Source organism: Megascapheus bottae, chromosome 5 (assembly GCF_031878675.1).
Source record: "Megascapheus bottae isolate mThoBot1 chromosome 5, mThoBot2.hap1, whole genome shotgun sequence".
NCBI classification, from domain to species: domain Eukaryota; kingdom Metazoa; phylum Chordata; class Mammalia; order Rodentia; family Geomyidae; genus Megascapheus; species Megascapheus bottae.
In genome coordinates, this window is record NC_143513.1 from 43196647 (window position 1) to 43221464 (window position 24818).

Consider the following 24818-nt stretch of genomic DNA (forward strand, 5'->3'; position numbering starts at 1 on the left):
GTGCCTGGCTTGTTTCTCATAATTTCATGTATATACAAAATACTTGGGGACCTGCTATGTGTCAAGTTTTGCCAACATGTCTAGGATGCAGCCTGGAATTCTGCCTTGTTTTTTTTTTTGTTTGTTTTTGCCGGTCCTGGGGCTTGAATTCCTGGCCAGTACACTATCTTGAGCTTTCTCAAGGCTAGTGCTCTACCACTTGAACCACAGCACCACTTCTGGCTTTTTCTATATATGTGGTATCAAGGAATTGAACCCAGGGCTTCATGTATGCTAGGCAAGCACTCTACTACTAGGCCATGCTCCTGGACCAAATTCTGCCTTTCTAACAGATTTCTGCATGATAGTGCAATGGATTCACCAGTATCATGGTATGTAGGAAGAGCTTCTGACACTTGCTAATTTCTCAGTAGCTTTCCTCCAAGATTCTTTTTCAAAAAAGAAGCCACTTCATGAATGCACTAAGCAATTCATAGGATCAATTACTTTTCCTAAACAAGAAATATTTTTCATATTGCCTCTGTGCTGAGTAAACTTACAACTATTGCTATATTGTAATATGAGCCTTTTGTGAGTGATAAATTTTGTGGAGATTTTGTTTATTTGTTTTTAATTTCATCATTTTTAAAGTTGTTTTCTTTTTTTTGCCTTTGGAAGCTTGAAATCTCAAGAAGAAATAGACTTCTTTGCTGAAAGTTTAGTACAAGTTCTAAGAGTTTGAAAGTATTAAAATAATTTCAGTGCCATTCCACTTGATACAGAGAAATTTTTATCAGTGCTTAAAAAGTCTTCTCAGCCTGCATATAACAGCTCTTTTTTTCTGATCTAAATAAATAACACATTGGATTTGCAACCAGAGTTTCTTATCATTTCTGAATTTACTCTTCCCAGCTCTAGAAGTTCTTAATCCTCTAAAGATAGAGACAGTTATGTGAACTGGTTGTATTGATAAAAAAGAGAATCATGGCCAGAAAGCAATGATTGGCTTTAACTGTAAAAGCTGACGCTGTACAAATCATCAAGTAACATGGGAATTGGAAAATATCATTATACACAACTTCTGTGAACCCCCGATGTTTTAAATTAGCCATGAAATGTGACTTGCCTTGTAATATTTTAGAGCGTCTAAAAATCTCAGCGTTTAAATCAAACCTTTCCTATTTGGCAGCAGCACAGCAGGCCTTCAAAATTGTGTACAACCATTTGTGTCATTTGTTATGCCTTTTTTCTCAAGGGAGGGCCACACCTTTAATCCTGGTTGCATGGATGAGGGGACTGAGGTGTTAAGATCCTCAAAGCTTTGGTTTAGCAACCTTTTCAGTTTTCAGCCCAAAGCTCTGGTGCCTGCTCTTCTTGTTTTGGCTTGTCTTAATGAAGAGCAAGTATTCAATTTTCAAAAACTAACAACAGAATTAAAATGGTATGGATAAATGAACGATTTTAATTTTTAGAATTATGATCAAATTTCCATTTTGTAGGGCAATTTTATTTTTATTGGTATTGCCATCTTCTTCAACCAGAAATAGGAAAAAATTAATTTTCTTGAAATAATTCACACGTTTTTGGGCTCATTTCTCCATTTTATTAGAATAACCACATTTGGAGAGGCACCGAGCACTTAAGTTTTACATGACTACAAAGTTTATCACAAATCCCAAACTTTTTAGTCACAGATATTTCACCTCTGTTTAAAGAAAAAGCTTTCAAAACATCTGAGTTAGCTTGATACCAGACCCTGCATATATGGGAACTACATGTTTAAATGCTTGAACTTTCTGCTCTATTATCTTCTTTAAACAGAATCCAGCATAAAAGGGACTGAAATGTGTAAGGTCATGATGCAAATGCTTCAGAGGGACAGTGGAATCGATCTGCACAACATGGAAAGGACGTAGTGTGCACACAAGTTCTGCAAGGATTCACTGGGCCGTCTGGGCCTCCATGGCTTGTGCTGTCCATTCTAGTGCTGTTTGACTAATTTTCTGCAGTAAGTTATTCACTTGGAAACAAAGGGATTGGATATGCTTGTCCCATGTTGGCAGGGCTTCTCTGGTTTCAAAATGAACTATTCCATCTATCTGGTCAATAAATCCATTCATATGTCCTTCCGTTATCATTTGAGATGCTATTTTTTTCTGCCTTAGCATCAGGGATCTCTAAAAGAGCTTCAAGTTCTTCAAAGGTAATATTATTATACAATTTGGTTGCAGACAACAAATTGTGTTCAATAACAGCTCTGTCCAAGAAACTAGAACCATCAGCTGTAGTTGCTTTCTGGTGAGGCATCAGCATAGCAGCAAATTCTTGAAGTTGGTTTCCTCTGATGATCCTATCTAGGTACATTTTCTCTAGAATCCCATATGCAGCCAGTTGCTGGCACCTTTCATTCTTGAACAGAGTAGCCAGCATCCTAGAACGCTGCTGTCCTGCTGATGCTAAGATGGTACAGTGCAAAGCATGTTTTAAGGCCTCTAGCTTGTCACTTTTGTGGACTATTGTCTTGTAAGAGAGATCGTTGTACCTTTGTGCAGTTCAATGAATTTTCTTCTATAATCAAGAACATGAGCCTAACATACCTTATAATGTATCTGCAAGTGCTCATTGGTTGATTCATTCTGAAGCAAGGATGCTCGATTTATGTAAGCCTCTGCCTGAACAGGATCCTCATCCTCCAGATATAGCCTAGCAATCTTCAAGTTTATAATCTACATTGTACTGTTTTTGTTTGGTTTCTAAAGGAATTCCCACCAACACTTGGGCTGCATTTCTCCAGTCTTCTTCTTTCTCATATAGAGATGCAAGATGCTGTCTTATGGAAGCAACCTGCTCCTCAAATGAAATGTCTCTAGGCTGGATCTTTTCCAACATGAAATGATAGATTTCTTTGTTCTGTCAGGCAGGTTAGGGAGATGTGTGCAGAAATCAGTTAGCTACTGTCGCGAGATCACAAGACTGACATTCTTATTTACCATTGCTTCCACAAAAGCTTTCAAAGCTTCTAGTTGTTCTACCCCAGATAGCTGAATGGCTTTTTCTAGGATCTGATGATACTTGCCCTCCAGATCTTTATGAGAGCTGCTGGAATTCATGAGCTGGGCCAGATCCTGCCATCTTTCTTCCAGCTCCACCATGGCTCTGGGCCCTAATAATTCACACTTTTGAGCTTAATTTCAGTTATTGTAAAGAATAAAACAAGAGAGAGAATATATAGGCATTCTAACTGAGGCATGCGTTTGTGTGTTATACAAATATGCTGACATTTATGACATTAATGCTTTGCTGTTTATGGAAATAAACACCTTATTTTGATGTTTTATGCTCTTGCCAAAGTGTTTCAACATACAGATATTAAAAATTGTTTTCTCTAGCCATGAACATTTTGTAACATAGGCTTTAAAACATAAAACTATTGTAACTGTCTCAGAACATTTAAGAGAGTTGTTTAGTGCAGAGGCAGAAACAGAGCTTGAATGGCTTCTGTTTCTATCTCTTCTATGACCAAGAAAGTAACTCACAGTACAGCAATGTCCTTTAACCCTTTTGTGGACTCAGTGCAAGTTTCCTTAATGCAATAGTTTACATAATTGTTTCTCAAAATGTGGTATTAGACTGTGTTACTGATATATACATAAAGCTTCAGTATAACTGGAAGTTACTGAAATGAGAATTTTGGAGAGCAGTTGCTATATCTTGTGCTTTAACCAACTCTACAAAGGTTTCCCTGTTTACCAAAACCTGAGTTTGGCAGTTTAGGAGTAAGAGGTTGAGCTGGGTTCTCTCATGCCTGTAATCTTAGATCTTCAGGAGACTGAGGTCTGAAGATTGGAGTTCAAAGGCAGCTGGGACAGGAAAGTCTGTGAGACCCTTATTTCTAATTAACCACTGGAAAACCAGAAGTGGATCTATGGGTCAATGTGGTAAAGCACTAGCCTTGATCCAAAGAGCTCAGGAACAGCACCCTTTTTCAAGCCTCAGGACCAAAAACCAAACAAAAACAAGAAGAGGTTGCCTATGTTCCTTATGGAACAGGAGACTTTAAGGAACTGAAATTCCTATGTTTCTGTCCAGAATGAGTTTTTACTCAGTACAAATTTTCTTTTTCTTTTTTTTTTTTTACTAAAATAGTTTGCTTACCACTCAAAAACTATTTCAATAGCCTAAAGTATTCAGGTTAGCAAGATTATTCCCAAAATCTTCTTACTGACATTTTGAACTACATAATGGGTGGTCTCCTTTGAATCAGGACACTTTGCTGCTTAAGCTAAATATCTAGTCCTGTCCTTACATTAATTCCTTGTCCTGGACTTTTAGCCGATAGTTAATGGTGACAGAACACCTGTGTTTATTACAGAGGCGGCAGCAATTTTTCTTAGCCAGGCAATGTGCTCTAACTATCCACATGTTGATAATCTAAATGTGCTAAATGTGACATTTACCTTAAGTGGCATCTCAGTTGTTGTGGCCATCGAGAACAGGTGTACACTGACCGCGAACTAATAGTAGTATGAAGGGGTCACTCTGAGGTCTCCATTGCCTACCTGCCTCCCACTCCATGTACTTCCAATCTTCACCTTCAGTAGTGTTGTAGTGTCCTCCTTACCTGTAAAAAGAAAACGAAATTTAAAACAACAAACAACAACTTTTGTAAGATGTGATGGGGTAAGACAAATATCCTGTAATATTATAAACATCAACCAATATCAAATAAATATCAAATAAAGTTTTTGCACTTGGGATTATTAAATGGGCAAAAGAAAGGCACATTATTCAGGGAAAAAAATCCCCAGATTATTAGCTTTGATATTGGTGAAATGGGATGTTGATGATTATTGTCTATTTTTTCAGTTTCCCAAGTTGTATTTATGCAAATAATGCTTTTTTTTTTTGCTATCCCTGTGCTTGAGCTCAGGGCTTGAGCACTGTCCTTGGACTTTCTCAAGGCTAGAGCTCTACCACTTGAGCTTCAGTATCACTTCTGGCTTTTTGATATGTATATGATACTGAGGAATCGAACCTGGGTCTTAGTTCATGCGAGGCAAGCACTCTACCACTAGGCCAAACTCCCTGCTCCAGATGATGCTTTCTGTCAGTTCTATTTCTGTTACTGTACACAAATTCTTGTTAATGCAAGTCTCAGGCAATGGTTTGGAATAAACACAGAAGCCAGCGGTATAGAATGCTCAAAACTTAGCTGAACAGAATGCATTCTATGGTCTTGGTCATAGGAGAAAGGAAAAAGAAAAGTGTGATGTGATTTGACCTCAGCTTTTCTTGTATTTCTCCCTAAACAGAATTAAAGGATGACATTCAATTAAGATGCCTATAGCTTTCATAGTCTTACAGTTCTTAAACTATAAACCTCAGTGAAAACTATGAGAAGGAAAATGGAAGGAAGAGATAAAAAGTACAGCTGAGAAAAGACAGAATGAAAGTGTGTGCGGAAGGTAGAACAGAGTCGAGTATCTTGTTAACCATCCTGAGGTGACTTTGTGATTGGGAAAGAATGTACTTACCTTACCTACTCTTCAGAGAAATTAAATAAACCAGTTAGTAACTGAATAAATCACAAAAACCATCACTAGTTGTCGCATATTATTGAGTGCTTTAATATTCACTGGAAACTCAGTTGAATTCATGAATTATTCATGTCTTGTTTGGTCGGACCTGTGCTTGATGGAGTCTTGTGGCATCATTTGATATGGCCATGGTCATGCTTGGTTTGTAGAAGCCAGTAATTGTAGGCAGCCATGGGAACACTGAGAAAGGTGGTACTGGATAAAAGCTTCTGAAATATCAGTAACAACTCTAGTGCAAACGGTAGGTACTTACCCTATCCCATTTCCTTTATTAGCTAATATTGATGAATGCGAGCACCAGCTTGAAGTCATAAAAGCTTATACTTGGTAACAATAGGTGGACCTGGTCTCTCACAAAACATAAATCCTTTCAACCATGTCTCATTTGATTGACATTGCCCTGTAAATATTCTATTACAGATTAATGAATGTGGATAGTTAGTAAGATTTCGGGAGAAATCAATATACACATATTTACTGGCTGAGTTTAATTTTCAGAAGGAAAACATTTTGAATTCTAAAGGCTAAAGCTGGAATTTATTTGTATGCATGGAGGAACAGCTGGAAAGGGTTCTGAAGTTCAGTCAGCCAGAGAGATCACTGGAGGGAGCTCTAACTTCATGACAGAGCCAGAAATAATATTTGCCTTTGTTCTCAAAATTCACCTACAACTGGTGGACTCCCCCGGCCCCAGATCCCCCACAACAAAAATCAATAATAAAAATAAAGTGTTGGGGATAAAATGTCTTCTCTAAGGACATCATATACCACATATGCTTACAAATAAAGGCACAATCACTTATTTGGAACTGGTAATATTTAAATAAGTCAGGAGCCTAGGGTAGAATGTAAGAAAAATGTACTTTTCTGAAACTCTACTTTATGAATGCTTCCTTTCTCTCTCCTTCAAGGATGACAGAGATGACTCACAGCAGTCACTGCTTTGAGTGCATTCTGGTACCTAGTGATCACCTGGTGCTGTGGTTGGTGTGGGAAGATTGGGTTGGAATCTTCGACAGCAGTGGATGGTGATTTCTGGCTAGTGCAATACCACTTGGAGCCACAGAATTAATTCCAGTTTTCTGGTGTTTTGTCAGAGATAAGAATCTCACAGACTTTCAGGCCCAGGCTGGCTGTGAGCCATGGTACTCAGATCTCAGCCTCCTGAGTGGTAAGAATTACAGTTGTGAGCCACCAATACAGTTGTGAGCACAGACCAGCTTCTTAAGTGGCTTTAATATTTTCCTATGGTCAAGTGTTGAGCTTGATAGTGCTCTGGTCTGAGAATCAAAACATCTGGGTTTTGGTAATAGAGGGCATTTTAACCACATGTGAGCCTATGGGTTTCCTTGTCTTCATATTCCTGGTGAAGTAGAAATACAAAAAGATTAAACTGTGTAATTTCTAAATTCCCTCTACCTTGAAAGATGCAATTGTCATGTTAAACTTTGTATTTTCTTTTCTACTAACTGATCATGATATATATTCCTAGAACTTAGCTTTGGCATCTAGAAACCCCAAACAGCTGTTAAGTCCAACATTAAAGCCTCACAAATGTTTCCTAAGAGTTTTCCTACAAGTTCCTCCTCTGTACACACTTCCATTTCCTTCTGTAACTTACCTGTCTTTTGAAGCTGGCTCAGGCTAAATCTACAATAGCATTCTGAAACCATTCTCTCTAGAGGCTAATGTTTTTCACAATTGAGCGAAGCATATAGGAATGCTGGCTTGCTGGCATACTCTATATGGGGTGGGTCATCAGGCTGAGCTCAATTGGTACTTCAAGCCAGCTTGATAATTTGTGAAGGCCAATGCAGAATGAAAATAGATCCTGTTACAATAATATTACTACTTTTCAGTTGGTGACAGCAAAGCATTAAGCCAGACACAGAGCCATTCTGAGCCTGGGGACATATCGGGGAAGCTTGTTCTACTTGAAGATTCAGGGACATTGGATTCAATCTGAGTGGACTAATGTTGACTCCGGAATTATTATTTACTGCTCCTCTCCAAAAGCTAAAACAAGTAAACAGAATATGATAAATCATGACACTTCTTCAGATTTATTTTTAAGGCAAGAAGTTATTCTAACAGAGTAACTGTGATAGTGTTTGGGCCAAATCATTAGAAGGACAATTAGTTAAGTAGTTTTGGAAAGAAAATTGTGGACAGGGGAGGGTGGAAATTATGTGGTAATTTTTTATTATTTTTTTCATATATTTTATTGTAATTAATAGAAGGGTTACATTATATTCACCAGATAGAAGGTGGATTACTTCACATACATTGATACCCCTTTTCATGTCTTGGTCCCCATTTCCCTCCCTCTACCCCCACCCCACATCTTGTTTTCCTCCCTTCCCTATCCAACTTCAAATAACCAAATACACATATAAACAATATATCAGATAACCAGGTGAAATTCTATAACAATATGAGATAACCAAGGGACAGCAAAAGAGATGAGAGATAACATAGTACATTAAGGACAATAATCTTATGTGGTAATTTTGTTGACACCAATTAAAATTTTTCAGTCTGAGAATTTGTAATGGTTTATTCCAGTTTCAAGAAATTGTAGTGCCCACTGGAAATAGGAACAGTGGCACAAAGTCTGACTAGAAAGAAATATCCGGTAGAGGTTGCCAAAGTGTGAAGAGATGCTTTCAAAACGCTACGGGCATTTAGTTTACTTCCTCTCTTAACATCCTTAAAATAACTAAAATAAAGTTTGAGAGCATTCAACCACATAATTTCTTTGTTTTGTTTTTTGATATTTTATTCAGATTCTAAATAAAGATATTATTTTGGTTTAGGGAAAGTTGCCTTGGGAATGAATATACTTGTAACTTCCAGTAGAAAATGCTGTGGTATCAAAACAATTTTGAAGGTATTTTTTCTTTTAACAATAGCCCTATTCTGAATTGACTGACTTCATGATAATTCTCCCTGGCATTCATTTTATTTGAGATTAGAACTCTTAAGTAAACTGCATGCATATTTTAAACAGCATCTTTTAGTTGGCAAAAGCAGAAATCTGGAACAAGCCAATTTACAGCTGTGGATTTGTTTTTCTTAACTTTCTTTTCTTTCTTTTCTTTTCTTTTCTTTTCTTTTCTTTTCTTTTCTTTTCTTTTCTTTTCTTTTCTTCATGTAGTTGTACCAAGAGGATTCAACCCCACATACAACCATCAATGATCAATACAATACAATGTTCAATGTCATCCCTCTCATAATTTCTCCCCAATTCTCCCTACTGTGCCCATCGCCTCATTTGTATTTCTTCCTTTCTCGTCCCTTTCATCTTTGATGAAGGTGTTTGCTGGACTCTCTTCTCTGGCTCACTCCCTGAATTTCCTTATTCCTCTTTATTTTACCCTTCTCCCTGGACAGAAAATGATTCTTTTAGACTTCCTTAACCTGGGCAAGTCCTTGATCCCTTGAATTTCTTCATCTACTCAATTCAGTCTTCTTGATTTAAGCCATATGTTGGTTTTCTTGCAAGTCGGGTGTTATTAGAAAATTGAAACCCAGAGAGTACATGAAACTAGAATTTAGGTCATGAAGGAAGGTCCAAAGAGAGTTGCATTGGTAAAAGTGATGTATTATAACCTTAAAATAACTAAGTTGTTTTTTTTGTTAAACTAAGAGCAATCTTGTTTCTTAGAAGTTACATCTTATCCCTTGAGGATAGGTGTCATGTTGGCTGGCCAAGGATAATTTGTAGAAGTCAAAACATAGAGATTTGGGAGAGGCCTTACTTCTGCAGTGCGTAAAATGAAAATAGATTGAATGAGATACTCTTGAGATAATTTTAAAATATAACCGCTTCATCCAGAAATCCATAATCATTTCTTAACAACCCCTCTTGGGTAGGACCCCTTTATTCTGCTGTCATTAGCTGTGTTATGACAAGTTCCTAAAGAGCACTGTGGGAGGCAATCTGTAAAAAGCACTTATTACCTGAAATTTTAGAATAAAAAATGACTCTGGAGGAAAAAGAAACCCATAGTGATTATAGCCTTACATATTAATGCAGAGGCCACAGACGACCACGAAGCAGCTCAGTCATCATCATTATTAACACAAATCTCAAAGTCATTAATTGCTGAATTTTAAGTGCTTTTTTTAACCAAGATAAAAATTTACTTTAATTTAAATGATGCCATCAAACAGATGTTCTGAAGGTGGTTAGGAATTATTTCCCTCATTATCTAAGATTATCAGAAAATTTTTTCCTAAAGCATGCTGCAGAGAAAGTATATATGGATAAAGTATACTCAATTGCCTAAAGAAAGAAATGACCATTATACCAGGATTTGTCTTTAACTTTCCATACTGAAATGATTTTAGACAAAATTTGCAAAAATCAGGCAGAAAATTCTTATCTTTCAGTGGGCTTTCCTTAAAGTTAACATCTTGCATCAGCATAGTACAATGAACAAAACCAAGAAATTAATATTGGCATAATGGTATTAACTAAAATGCAGATAGAACTTGTTTGAACTCTGTGTTTCCAGTAATGCTCTTTTTCTTGCTGTCACAAGATCCAATTGAAAATCCCACATTGCATTCAGTTGTCAAGTCTGCTTTGTCTCCTCTAATTGGTGCAAGTTCCTTAGCCTTTCCTTGTCGTTCATGATCAGGGTCATATTTTAAACAGGCTTTATTCCTTTGAGTTGAATAATAATGATAGAATAGGAAAATTCCCAATGCCTGAGAAGTTTAAGAGAAAAATAAATTGTGCAAGTTGTCTCTTGTTATCTGCTGAAGATTGGTTCCTTGTTGCCTGTGGATATCACAATCTTAGATAAAATGTTTCGATGTATGCATATAACTTACCTATAATACCTACTACAAAGTAGAAGCTATATGTATAATTGCCATATTGCATTATTGAAGAAATAATGCCATGGTAAAAAAAGTCTGTATATAGGTGGTACAGACTTGAATTATTCTCAATATTTTCAATTCATATTACGTTGAATTCACACACTCAAGACCCACATGTAGAGAGCTTTAACTCCATTCTACTGGCAGTTCTTCGGGTTATTTGATGGGTTATTGTTAATTTTAAAATGAAAGTTCAAGGGATTAAAAATACTTTTGGTTGAAAAAGAAGTTATTTCCTATATATTGATTTTATTTTTGGTAATGACCAACCATGAATATTTGTTTAAATATAATGTTTATGTCTCTTAAAATTTCAACCATGTTGCATAAGTCTGTTTGATCACCTAATTCTATTATTTTGTTGGTTGTGGGACCTGAACTCAGGGCCTAGATGCTGTCCTTGAGTCCCTTTGTGCTCAAGTCACAGCACCACTTCTAGTTTTTGAGTGGTTAATTGGAGACAAGAGTCTCACAGGCATTTTTCTGCCCTCATTGGATCTGAGCTGCAATCCTCAGATCTCAGTCTCCTGAGTACATAGGATTACAGACATGAGCCACCATCACGCAGGTTTACTTAACTCTCCTAAGTAGTTTAATTTTCAGGATAGCATAGTTAAATTCAGCATGTAAACACATACACAGAGTTTATAATCTAAGTTCCTTAAAGAGACTACTTCTCAACATAACTGTATATATCTGTATATATTAAATAATGCACTATTAATTTTATGACAAAATCATATATATTTATACACATACACACATATGTCCTTGTGAATGGAGTTATGCTGGCTACAACTTCATATGCAAATACTCATTTTCCATTAATGTATTCTGCAGCTAAGGGAGCAATGACTGAAACAAGGAGAGGTCTTGAAGCCATCATGACACTGGACCACTGCAGTCATCCAGATTTGTTCTATAAGAAGAGAAGAAAAAAAAGAATACATTGGAATGGAGATTGGAGAGAAACAAGAATTATATTTAAGCTGTATTTGTATTTTCTTCTTCCTTCTTTTCATATTTCTATTTGCATTTCTTTAGGGGTAGTTTGGGAATACACACTGTAATATATTTTGTATATATAGTAATATATATGTGTGTTGATATATAAATCATATATATCACATTATCATAGATGTGATAGATATACATTTATGTATATTTGTATGATATAGATAGTTATATAACATATATTTACATCTCTCTCTATATATACTACATGCTAAATGGAGTCAGAAACAAAGGATCTCATAAAGATTCTTTGATATCCTCCAACTATGGAGAAATCTCATATTTATACTGCATACACAGAAATAATTATTTAACTTAATTTCTCCTCAGCACAAAAGGTTTTGTGTAAATGAGTATACTTAGAGCATTATCTATAGGAAAAAGCAAATATTACTTAAATTAGTGAAATCATTACAAATTATTTCTCAGTTCTTAGGCTAATTGCACATCTTGTTAACTGCATAATACATAAATATGCATATACATCATTGGTAAATTCTATATGTTCATATACAGAGACCAACTCATAGACTTAGAGTAAATAAAAAACATAAATGCCAGTACAGTATACTACTCACATTGCTTGAATGTTTAAGTGCAAGCAATAAAAGGAGATGTAGGAAACAAAAACAAAATGAGCAGTTAAGAAGATTACTGAGGCAAAAAGCTCAGTATTTATGTATTTATACAAACTAAAATTCTCAATTGAGCGATACTGTTGGTAGAGATGATTGGAAATTGTACATTAAACCTAGGTGCTGGTGGCTCATGCCTCCCATTCTAACTACTCAGGAAGCTGAGATTTGAGCATCATGGTTTGATTCCAGACTGTTCAGGAAAGTCCATGAGACTCCTATCTCCAGCTAATGAGCAAAATACAGAAGTGGAGCTTTGACTCAAGTGGCAGAGCACCAGGCCTGAATGAAAAAGCTTAGGGAGAGTGCTTTGACTTTGAGTTGAAATCCCTATATTGACAGCTTGGGTCAAAAAATATGATCTCAGATAACTTTAATTCATATATAAATTTAAATTATTTGCCATTTCTTGAAAACTGTGACTATCAGCAGATGAAGTAAAACCCCAGTTCTAACTCACCTTTCAGCAGCATTAGTAGCTAATGGAGTTTTACCAAAAAGCACCCATCTCATTACTGCACGGGATTTTAAGAATTACTTCTTCAGTAATCTAAAATTTATGATTTTAGCAAGTTCTGTTTGCAGGGTTGCAGGGTTGCTGATTGGATAACCTATTTTGAGGAAAGTTGTAAAGAGTCCCTAGATGAAAAGAGTAGAATAAAAGAGATAGCAATAAAAAAGGAGAAAAATAGAGAAAAAGATATAGATTGAATCTAAAGACATTAAAATGTTGTTTTAGCCTTTTCTTTTCTTTCTTTCTTTTTTTTTTTTGTCAGTCATGGGCCTTGAACTCTGGGCTTGAGCGTTGCCCCTGAGCTTTTCAGCTCAAGTCTACTACCCTATCCCTTGAACCACAGCACCACTTTCAGTTTTCTGGTGTTTAATTGGAGATAAGAGTCTCATGGATGTTTTAGTGCCCAGGCTGGCTTTGAACTGCGATCCTCAGATCTCAACTTCCTGAGTAGCTAGGATTATAGGCAAGAGCCACCACAACCAGCCAATTTTAGCCTTTTCTCTCATATCAGGTGCTTGACTTTTTTTTCTTTTTGTATTTGAATGAGTTACATGGAAGACTGAGCTACATTTATGAGAATTCACTGTAATTCTTTCCTTCTTTATTTGTCCATTTTCTCCCATTTCTTCATCTCTCTCCCTCCCCCTTCCCTTTCTCCTCTCCTTCTCTCTGTTGATTAATGTGGGTATACTTTTTCAAAGGCTAATAACCTGAAAGAAATAATAGATAGCATGTTTTTTTTCCTTCTTCTGGTAGATTGAATTAGTGCCTCAAATTGGGAGAGGAAAAGAAATGTGTACTCATTCTTCTTGTCTTTTGCAGCTTTGTTTGCACAAATGAGCAGTTTATGTAGGGAGTGATATACTGTGTTGAGAAATTCAGAGACAGCTGCCAGGGCTATCTTGCAGTGAAGCTGTGCTCAACCTGAAATTTATTTCAAATATTTCATTTCGTTACCATAGATTACAACTCTGGTAGTAAGCTCTCCCTTCTTTGGTATCAGCATTAATCCAATCCATGAAAATTCAATTGCTTTTATACTCATAGTCTACAAATTCTGAGGCTCCCTTCCCCAAACAGTAAATGGCCACATTTTGCTGTGGAGAGCATTTGTAAGAGTGCTTGACTTTTTGCCTGGACAGTCTTAGTCCTTGTAATTGAGATAATATAACTCAACTTAATTGAACAGTTGTGTTTATTGATTTTTTACATCATTATTAGTCATAACTATAAATCAACTGGTATCTTTCAATTTCTACACATTCTTGAAAATTAGCTCTTTTGGTAAGTTGCAGGCTGGGTTTATTTCATATGAACCTGGCCTCCCGAACTGTTAATTGTATCAGGAGTATTGGCTTTCTGTGTACATGGTGGTGGTGAATAAATACTTCATTATTATGAAAAGGCTGTCTTCCCTTAGCCAGGGCTATGGAAAAATTTATGTGAAGACACTGCTTTCAGAAATGCTGGCGTTGTTACAAGTTGATTAACCCTTATCAGAAATAATTGAGACCAGAAGTGTTTCAGACTATGGAGTTTTCCAGTTTTAAAAATATTTACATAGGCGTTAGTAGTTGAACTTTCTAAACTAAAATGCTGAAATCTGCAGCAGTCTAAAATCTGAAAATTTTCTAGCATCAATAATGTTATTGCTTTGCTGAATGCTGGTGGCATACACCTGTACTCTAGCTCTTCAGGAAGCTGAGATCTGAGGATCATAGCTGGAAGCCAACACAGGCAAGAAAGTTTGTGAGACTCTTTAACTATTTAAGAATAAATCCAGAAGGGTAGCTCAACTGGTAGATCACTAGCCTTGAACATAAAAGCTCAGGGACAGTACACAGACTGAGTTGCAAGCCCTAGGATGGCACTGAAATTTATAAAAGCAGTACTGGAGCCACAGTTGAAGTGGTGGAGAAATTGAATTAGGAAAACACCAAGACTCTGAAGAAATATGATTTCTTTGGTGTAGTAAAAGTCACTGTTGGAGAAAAATGGTATTTTATCATCTTCAGGGAAGTGGATAGACCTGAAAAAAATATATTAAATAAAGTAAGCTAGTCTCAAAGGGACCAAGGGCATGTGATTTCTCTCATATGTGGAAGCTATATTAAGAACATAAATATGCACAAAAACATACACAGGACCATGTATCAAAGTGACTAAGGTATGGTACGTGAAGAGGGTGAAGAGGGGGATTATAGCATTGTAACTCCTTTGAGCAATGAACAGTTTAACAAAATGAATATCAGAAAGCTGAAACAGGTTTTGCCTGAGGGAAGTGGGGTTTAAGAGCAGAGTGGCAGACAAATGGAGGGAGGAAGGGAAGGAAAATCCAATAATAGTGCTCAATATACATATATGAAAACAGAATGAGGTAACGAGATGATGTCTGGGGGATGGATAGGGCGACATGGATCAAGAGGCATTATGCTCATAAACTGATATGTTGAATTGAAACCCCTTTGTCTGACTCCTTAGAGATAATCAAAAGAAAGAAACCCAGTTATTACTGCTATTTATGATAAATTAATTAGAATGGAAAACATTCCCCAGTTTGAACCTAGTTTAGATGTCAGTTTTAGCTGATGATTTCTTGCAAGTAACACTAACAATTCTTGTCAAAGGGGAATGATTTGGAAGTAAACAACTTTATCATAATTTACCTACAGTTCAAAGACTACATTAATGGCCACCAACAATGTCAACAGATTTAGTTCCTTCACAAACATATACACATGCTCAGATTATTCCTCACCCTCATCTATCAGCATAGTAGAAACTATATATTTGGGATTTGGTGTTTTTTATCTTCGCTGTAAACTAACACGGAAGCAAATTGGGTCTTTTATTTTTAAGGAAGGTTGAATGTGATGACCCGTGAACACCAGTTTAGACCTTGAAATTTCCATGAATCTCTTCCCATCTGAGTATAAATAGAAAACAGACTGATGGACTGAATATTCAATTCTGAAAAGACCCTAGGGAAAGAAATGCACTCAGCTGGGGCATGTGCTTAATTAGTGTGCTTAACTTTCCCACTGTGATGGGTCAAGCCCTTTTGGTCACATGAGACTTCTCAACTACAGCAAGCCAATTCTACCTCTGTCTTACTGGGGGGGTGGTTCCTGCACACATATTTATAACATTGAAATTCTGATGCAGAAGACATCTTTCTCCTTCTGAATTTGGATATCTGTTCTGCTGACAATGTTCATATGAAGTTTGGAAAGGATTTGCCATTGGCATTGTTTTAACTTCTGTTTTTTAATTACTTTTACTGCCGCATAATTTTGAAATTTATGGGCAGTGCTTAAATGAGTTATAATCGGTTGAAATTATGAAGTAATAAAAATAAATGAAAACTGCTTCATATTTTAATGATTTTTAATTTGTTCTAAGAGACAAAATAAAATAAAGATGTGCCACGAGGGTCGCAGCTTGGAGAGAGGTACAAGTTTCTACTTTAGTGTGCTTTCTTTTCCCACTAAGTGAGGAGTAGAATGGATCACTGGGGACTGAAGAGCTATAGCACTCTGGTTAGTATTGTCTTCGTGGAAGGCTTAGTGAAGGTAGTATGCCCTGTTGGAAACAATAAGTTGCTGAGTGTCTGAGAACACAGAGGAAGCCTAAAGCCATGAAACCAGGTGTGAATTGGAACCCAAGGATTAGTGTTAATCTTTCTTGCTTTTGAAAACCTCATGATTTATCATGGAAGAGAAATATACATTGATTAAAAACCAGAGCAACATGAATAGCACCATATATACAAGTGTCAGTACCTTTCTTGGTAAGAATAAGACACTAAAGAGATTCAGAAAATGACACGGTATTTGTGGTTTGGAGTTATTCAGAAAATGCTCTTGCAAAAATGGTAAGTGTTGCTCTGGATTTGAACATATTCAGGATGGGCTGAACACTGATGATAGCTCATGTCAATAATCCTAGCTACTCAGGGGACAAATGATTTCAGTTTGAAGCTAAACTTTGAGTCTCTTAACTTCAGTTAACCAAAGGTCAAAATGGAGCTCTGCCTCAAGCAATAGATAACCAGCCATAAATGAAAAAGCTAAGACATAACACCTAGGCCATAAATTTGCACCCTAATATTGGCACCAAAAAAAAAGAAGAAGAAAGGAAAAGGAGGATAAAAGGACATTTTAAATGATGCATATCTTTGTAGAAGTAAAGAAATTAACATATGAAGAATGGTATGAAGATTTTCTTGAGACAGGTGAAAATGAACATACTGTTTTCATTCTCCCAAAGCACTGTAATATGTGTAACTGTGGATTAACTCATGTACTCTGTTTAATTTTTCTCGGGTTGGCAATAACATATTAGTAGATTTTGCACTGATCCTTGGCAGTGGAACTAATGAAAACCTTTAAATAGTCAGTAATCTGGTTGAGACAGCTTGGTAGAAGATGGAGAGAAGTCAAGAGCACCTGTGACACTACTCTGAAAGTCTAAATATTAGTGAATTGAACCATTCTGCATAAAAATTGTGATTTATCCAGTTGTTGTGCTGCTAACTGCATCACAATTGACTTTATTGGGAAAGGGTGATGGTAGGAGAGTTGGAATTTGAGGCTTATAATGGTATAAATTATTTTACAATGGCTGAATTAAAACTATCATATAAAGCAAGAGTAATTGGCTTACAAAAATTCAAGGATGTCCTTGAATATCAAGAACACCTCAACAAAACAGAAAGTAACACACACACACACACACACACACACACACACACACACACACACAACACCAAGCCTGGTGCTGGTGGCTCACGTATATAATCCTAGCTACTTAGGAGGCTGAGACCTGAGGCTGGTGTTTTGAAGCCAGCCTGGACAAAAAAGGCTGTGATGCCCAAAGTGGAACTGTGGGTCAAAGTGGTAGAGTGCTACCTTTGAGCAAAAAGAGCTCACGGACAATGCCCAGGCCTTTAATTCAAGCCCCATAATTTTCAAACAAACAAACAAAAACTCACAACAGATCGCACAGCTGTTTCGGTGGTATATTCATCTCTGCTGTGGTTTACAAATCCCTGTGGACTTGCAAATTCTCTTGATTTACTGAGCTTCAAGTCATCCTTGCAGGGCTGTAGCCATGCTATGGTTTCTGCCTTATCTTCCTGCTATTTCAACGCATCGCCGTGTGCTGCATCTCCACTGATGTGTTGGATTTGCTAAAGCCCAAAGGTTAAAGATGACTAAATTCCTGCTCCGAGGTCCCACAGTATTTAAAAAAAAAATCTTGTCTAAGGTTCGGAGTAGTTACATCTTCTTTCTTCCCCTTCACTTTCTCAGCAGCTAGGGAAGATCAATAGAGAGTTTTTCCCATATTATCTGAACCAAGTCCCTGCTGGAAACCCTTCTCACATCAACACACATTTCAACTGAAATGGGTAGACCCACAAATATTAGAGTATCAAGAACACGGAAAGAAAGGGTAGAGACATGTTTACTGACAAGTCATCAAACCATGTTACCTGCCTCAATTCCTCTCATCTCTGAAATCCATACCCTTGGGCCACTGAACAATTAACATTACGGGAAAGAGAATATGGAAGTTGAACATGAACATATCAGGTATGCAGATTCATCACTTTAATATTGTCGTAGTTCATTACTGGCACACATCATTGCTTCAGGTTTAAAATTGTTTGGACTTGTATGAGACTTTCTAGCTCTTCTTCCAAGGAAATGTGCTTGCTTTGTGTATGTTGGTATTTCTTCCTAAACATATTATCTCCTCCCCAGCCTCCCAGCTCCAGTCCAAGGCAGAAGAATGACCTAGATTCATGATTTTCTTCCTCCTTCTCTCATACCTCAAATTTTAAATTCTTGATTTTTCTACTCATCTATTTCTTTAAACTGTATCACCAACTCTCTTATTCTAAAACCAACTCTCAATTTCTTTCCCTGAATGTACCTTGACTATCTTGTATTCAGTTCTTTCATCTGCCATTCACTGCTTTTCCCCTCACCTCAGATATAAACACTTTGTCTCCCCAAACTGTATACATAGACATCATTTCTTTTAATTTATGTTAATATTTACTTTTGGAGGGTATTTCTCCTCATCTTCTTTTAAAGTACATTATTTTCTTTCTTTCTTTTCTTATTTTCTTTCTCTCTCTCCTTACTTCCTCCCTCACCCACCTCTCTCTTTCTTTCTTTCTTTCTTTCTTTCTTTCTTTCTTTCTTTCTTTCTTTCTCTCTCTCTCTCTCTCTCTCTCTCTCTCTCTCTCTCTCTCTCTCTCTCTCTTTCTTTCTTTCTTTCTTTCTTTCTTTCTTTCTTTCTTTCTTTCTTTCTTTTTTGCCAGTCCTGGGGCTTGAACTCAGGCCTGGGCACTCTCCTTGTACACATTTTGCTCAAGGCTAACACTCTGTCACTTGAGCCATACTGCCACTTCCAGATTCTTCTGTGTATGTGGTACCAAGGAATCAAACCCAGGGCTTCATGCATGCTAGGTGAGCACTCTACCACTGGGCTACATTCCTGGCCTAAACCACATTATTTCACATTATTTCTTCTTTTTTTAGTTTGCCAGTCCTGGGGCTTGAACTCAGGGCTTGGGCACTGTTCTTGGGCTTTCTCAAGGCTAGTGCTCTACCAATTAAGCTACAGCACCATTTCTGGCTTCTTCTGTGTATGTGGTGTTGGGGAGTCAAACCCAGGATTTCATGGATGATAGACAACCATTTTACCCCTAGGCAAAGCTCCCATCCTGCATTATTTCTTAGAGTATGCTTCACAGACTGTTTTCCTCATTTCCCTGCCCCCCCCGCTCTTTATTTCTTTTCTTTAAAAAAAAATCTGTGTTCTGCTTTTATCACATCACAAAAAATGTTCTCCTGGAGATTAAAATAAGTTCCTACAAATCAGTCAATCAATATACAGTTTTAGTATTCTTCTCTTTGATTTCTATAACTACAGGCTTGTACATTACTGACAGCCCTAATGTTCTCTGAAACACTCCCTCCTAGCTGCTGTGAGTCAGAGTTATCTTGGCTCTCTTTCTACTTTTCTGACCAGGATTCCTTAGACATCTTATTCAACTCAAATGTCTCATTAGTGGGATAGCTCTTTGCTCTCCTCCTCCTCCTGCTCCTCCTCCTCCTGCTCCCCCTCCTCCTGCTCCTCCTCCTCCTGCTCCTCCTCCTCTTTCTCCTCCTTCTTTTTCTCCTCCTGTTCACCAGTCCTGGGGCTTGTACTCAGGGCCTGCACACTGTCCCTGAGCTTCTTTAGCTCAAAGCTAGCACTCTACCATTTGAGACAAGCATCATCTTCAGCTTTTTCTGTGTAAGAGGTACCAAGGAATTGAACCCAGGTCTTCATGCATGCTGGGAAAGCACTTTATCACTAAGCCACATTACCAGCCCTCTTCTCCTCCCTGCCTTTTTTAATGCCAACAGTTTTTCATTTACTTACTATCAACATCTCATCTGAGATGGAATGGCATGGAATGGGATAGTGCTCCTATGGTCCTGCTTGAGAGAGATTGGGAAAGCCAAATGGTTTAAAGAAATCTTCAGAGACATCTGTATGACCTTTATAAAGTGTTAAATTCCATCATTCATGCTTTACTACATTGGCTCAGTGATGTATGGTCCTTGTTGAAATAAAATGGGGGAAAACTATTCTCAAGTAGGTTTCACACAAGCCAACCATACTGTAAGTCAAAACAGAAAAAAATGATTAAATTTCTAACAGAACAAAGACCCAGAGATGTAAAATATGGACAAAAAATTTGAATGTGGTAAGGGGCAGGGATAGAAGAATATGGGGCAATTGGAAGAACTCTCCATAAGAAGAAACCCAGTATTTTCTACTAGGGGTTCCCTAGGCATCGTTTCCAAGGGCAGGTTGTAGAGATATTTAAATTAGAAAGCCAGAAAATAAATGTTGTAAATAAATTTCCATGACTGAATAAGCTCAGCATTTTGAAAACATGATTTTTTTGCAGGATATATATATATATATATATATGTATATACACTCCTGCTTTCTTCTGAATATTCTCCTAGTTCTTCATAAATGATTCCAAGTCACAATATATGGACTCCTCAGAGGTGACTTGTCTAATTAAGAATGATAATAAAAATCTCTAGTAGAGCCTTTACACTACAAAAACCCTTAGGGCTGCTAGAATGACAGTAGTTTTTCTTTCCACACTCGGGCAATGATCATAAATGAGAATTCCTTGACTCTAGGGACTTCTACTGGACATCAGGGGATGGACCATAAATGCTGTTATTGTTCCACGCAATTCACTTGGTGCCAAGAATTCCCACCTACCAGTGAAAAATGAAACAATTTCAGCTACTTAACCATTTCTAGAAAAATAGTATTTTTCTCTTTTTACAATATAACCCTGGGTTTGGTGATTTCTTGAAGATATTTTAAGAGAATTTATAAGAGCAATGATAATAGAAACTCTGTGTTTGTAGACATCAGTTAAAAATATCAGTGTCTCTGTGTGCTGGTGTCTCATGTCTGTAATCCTAACTATACAGGAGGCTGAGATCTGAGGATCATGATTCACAGCCAGTAGGGGCTCAAAAGTCTATGAGACTTTTATCTCCAATAAGCTACTCAGAAAAAGCCACAAGTGGTGCTGTTGCTCAACTGGTAGAGAGCTAGTCTTGAACAAAAAGAAGCTTAGGGACAGAGCCTAGGTCTTGAATCCAAGTTTCAGGAATAACAGCACATGCATGTTCACACTCATGCATACACCACAGAAAATTCATAGCATTTTATTTATTTTAAACTTATTACTACCATAGATTTACCCAGGGGACTTACTATAATATAAATTCTTTGCTATGCGAGATTCTTATTCTAATACTTATGTGTGGATATTAAGCCTTCATTTCTAGGATCGCTCTCTTGACTACATGCCTAAAAAATTTAATACAGCCTATTCCATTTTGATCATAGTGAAAACAATCATCTCTTCTTTCTGTACTTAAGGAGAATAATACATCTGAAAAATATCAGTAAAATGAATATTTCTGAGCAATATTTTAAAAATGTTTTTGCAAATATTCATTAAAATGAATGTTTTAGCAGAGCTAGGGTCACCAAGAAAAAATGGCTTGCATATGATGTTATGTATGTATATTTGGTTCTCAGGGGACCAAGTTTTGCATAGGCTTTCCACCCCGGCAGGCTTACCCTGTCAGATATCAGTCATCTGAACTTCCTACTACAAATAGGATGGCCTTGCTTCCCACAATGTTTATATTTTCCTTGTATCCTAAATTGACACATCAGATTTCAGAGTGCGTGTGTGTGTGTGTGTGTGTGTGTGCACACATGTGCTGATACTAGAGCTTGAAATCAGGGCCTCACACATCTGCTTAGCTTTTTTGCTCAAGGCTGAAATTCTATCATTGGAGCTATATATTTACTTCTGGCTTTTTGATGGTTCATGAAAGATAAGTCTCCCAGACTTTTCTGCCTGGTGTTGTTTGGAGTCATGATCCCTAGATTTCCTCTTCTTGAGTAGCTAGGATTACAGTTGTGAGCCACCAGTGCCACACAATTTTCTATATTTTAAAGGCACTTTGAAGAAACAATTTGGAGATTTTAAAAAAAGAATGTATTTTTTTAAACTTTCTATGTAAGACATACCAAGGAAAACACAGAAGACATGAAAGGTAGAGTTTTTATATCATAATGTTACTGAGCTGTAATTGGCATTCAGTAGAGTGGTGTATTTAATTCAATGTGAAAAATTTTATGTCTCAACATATGTATACATTATTGAAATCATCACTGCCAACAAACCAGTGAATGTTAATGTATTTTCCTCAAAAGATTTTCTCAGTCCTTTGTAATGAAACACATATTTCCATGCTTCTCAAACATGCTCAACCCACAACCCACAACCAAGCAACACTGTTCTCCTCTCTTCCCCTCCCCTCCCTATCCTTCCCCAGTTTTCTCCTCCACTCTCCCTTCTCCTCCCCCATTCCCTCCTCTCCTCTTCTCCTTCCTTCATTTTATTATGTTTAAGTAGTTGTGCAAAGATGTTTTAGTTTAACGTATGAATCTATGTGTATTTATGATAAGATAGTCTTATGAAGAGATTTACTTTAGTTTACAGTTTGGAAATTCCAATCTGTGATCAATTGTCTTCATTGCTTTGATCCTGTAGAGAGGCAGAGCACCACAGTGAGAACATCGAATGGATAAAACCCGATCCCTTCATGGTAAAGAAGCAAAAGGAGGGAAAGAAAGGACTTTGTGTTCCACAGTTCCCTTCAAGGACGTTCTGCTCATGACCTAAGGACCACTCACTAGGCCGCATCTTCTGAAGGTTTTACCAACTCCCACGAGCTCCACTCTGGGTACCAAGTCTTAAACAAGTGGAACTTTTGAGAATATTTAGGATCAAAATTATAGGGTGTGGTGATTTCAACAATGTAAATGTGAAAATAAATGATAAAGACAAAGAATTATAGGCCAGCAGAGAAGTGAAACGTCAGCTTTGGGCTCTTCTAAAACCCTATATCTTCCTTCCTGGCCTGGGCTATTGCTGTGCTAGCACATTAGAACTACTCAGAGCGCCTTAAAAATGCCCATGCCTGGATCACATTTCAGCTTGGTGGAATAGCAGCTCCAGTAGGAGATTGAAATTTGAGACTCATTATGATTTAAAAGCTGCAGGGTCTTTCTGATAATGAAGTGGCTTCTTTTTTTTAAAATTTTTTGTCAGTTGTGGGACTTGAACTTTGGGCTTGGGTGCTGTTCGTGAGCACTGTTTTTTTCTAATTGTAGTAGTATAATCCTAATATCCAGGAGACTAAAGCAAGAGGATTGCAATTTTGAGGACAGCTGGTCCACACAGGGAGGCCCTGTCTTTAGAAAACAAAACAACAACAAAAAATCTGTTTAAGTATCTTTTCTAATATACATTATTTATTAGCACATTCTATTTCTATTCAGTGTTCAAAATGTCTTATTAATTTTAATATGATATTTACTGTCTAGGCTTTTGCTGATATAACATTGCTTTAATGACTATATAGGAGAAATCTGTGTGTATTCTAGTTCTGTACTGGAGTTTGAACTCAGAGCCTTGTGCTTGCTATGCAAACACTCAAGCCATGTTCCCAGTCTGTTTGCTTCAGATATTTTTTGGGTAGGTTTTTTGAAAAATATTTATGCCCTGTTCTGCTGGACTGAGAGCCTCCTATTTAGCTGGTCCCCCGTAACTGAGATTACATGTAGACATGTAATCTCACTTCATTCTGTTGTATGTTTGGTTTTGGGGTCTGATGATTGGAAAAATCTCATGAACTATTTTGCACAGGCTATCTCCAAACCATGAGTCTATTGAAATCTTCCTCTTGAGTAGCTGTCTGGGTGGTCATGCCAGGCCAGAAATGTCTTCTTTTATCCCAAGCTCATAGAAGAAAAGTTTGAAGGCAAATTTACCAGTTTACAGGGCTACCTTGCATCCCTACAAAGAAATGGGTCTGTTGGTACAATTACCTTTTCAGCCAGTTAGGGCACATTGGCTTTCCTGCCTCTGAGAAACAGATGCTTCTGAGTGATCATGAAATAGTGATGCTTCACTGTGAATTAGTGGTACAATGTTATCTGTCAAAGTGGTTCTCTGACTAGGGTACAAGAAGAAAACACTGGTGCTCAATGGTCCTTGAATGAAAACTTCCATTTGTGAGGCAGCTGAGTGCTGTAGCAGATTGAGCTTTAAATTAAAGATGGTGGAATTGATTTTTCTCAAAAGAATTCCAGACCTTTGCTACAGATGTCTCTATTTAAGTTCAGATATTTGTTAAATGCATAAATGCAAGGGGTTGTAGAGAAAAATATATCTTACTCCTGTGTGTCATTCATCATAGATTCATTGATAAGAATATTTTATTGTCCAGATTACATACTCACTTGTAAAAGGGAAACTTGCATTTAAAGTGATCTAGTGAGATGTGACTGCAATATTTCTGTGTTTGTGAATCACAAGTTAGTCTTTTATATTTGCTTTGTTTCTTTTACAGGAATTTTATTAGCACATATAAAAGTAGCTAAGAGGTAAAACACTTTCCTTTTGTTTATATGTAACTTGGGAAATGTTTTTACTGCTGACCATAAATTGAAAAAGTGCAATAAGCATGATTAAGTCTATCCAACATGGAAACCTTTATTGGG

The 24818-nt window shown here is 37.0% G+C and overlaps 1 pseudogene; it reads right to left on the reverse strand.

Annotated features, from left to right (window-relative positions):
* Positions 1-1659: 1659 nt before the first annotated feature.
* Positions 1660-3031, reverse strand: LOC150063306 (COP9 signalosome complex subunit 4 pseudogene; annotated as a pseudogene).
* Positions 3032-24818: the final 21787 nt, after the last annotated feature.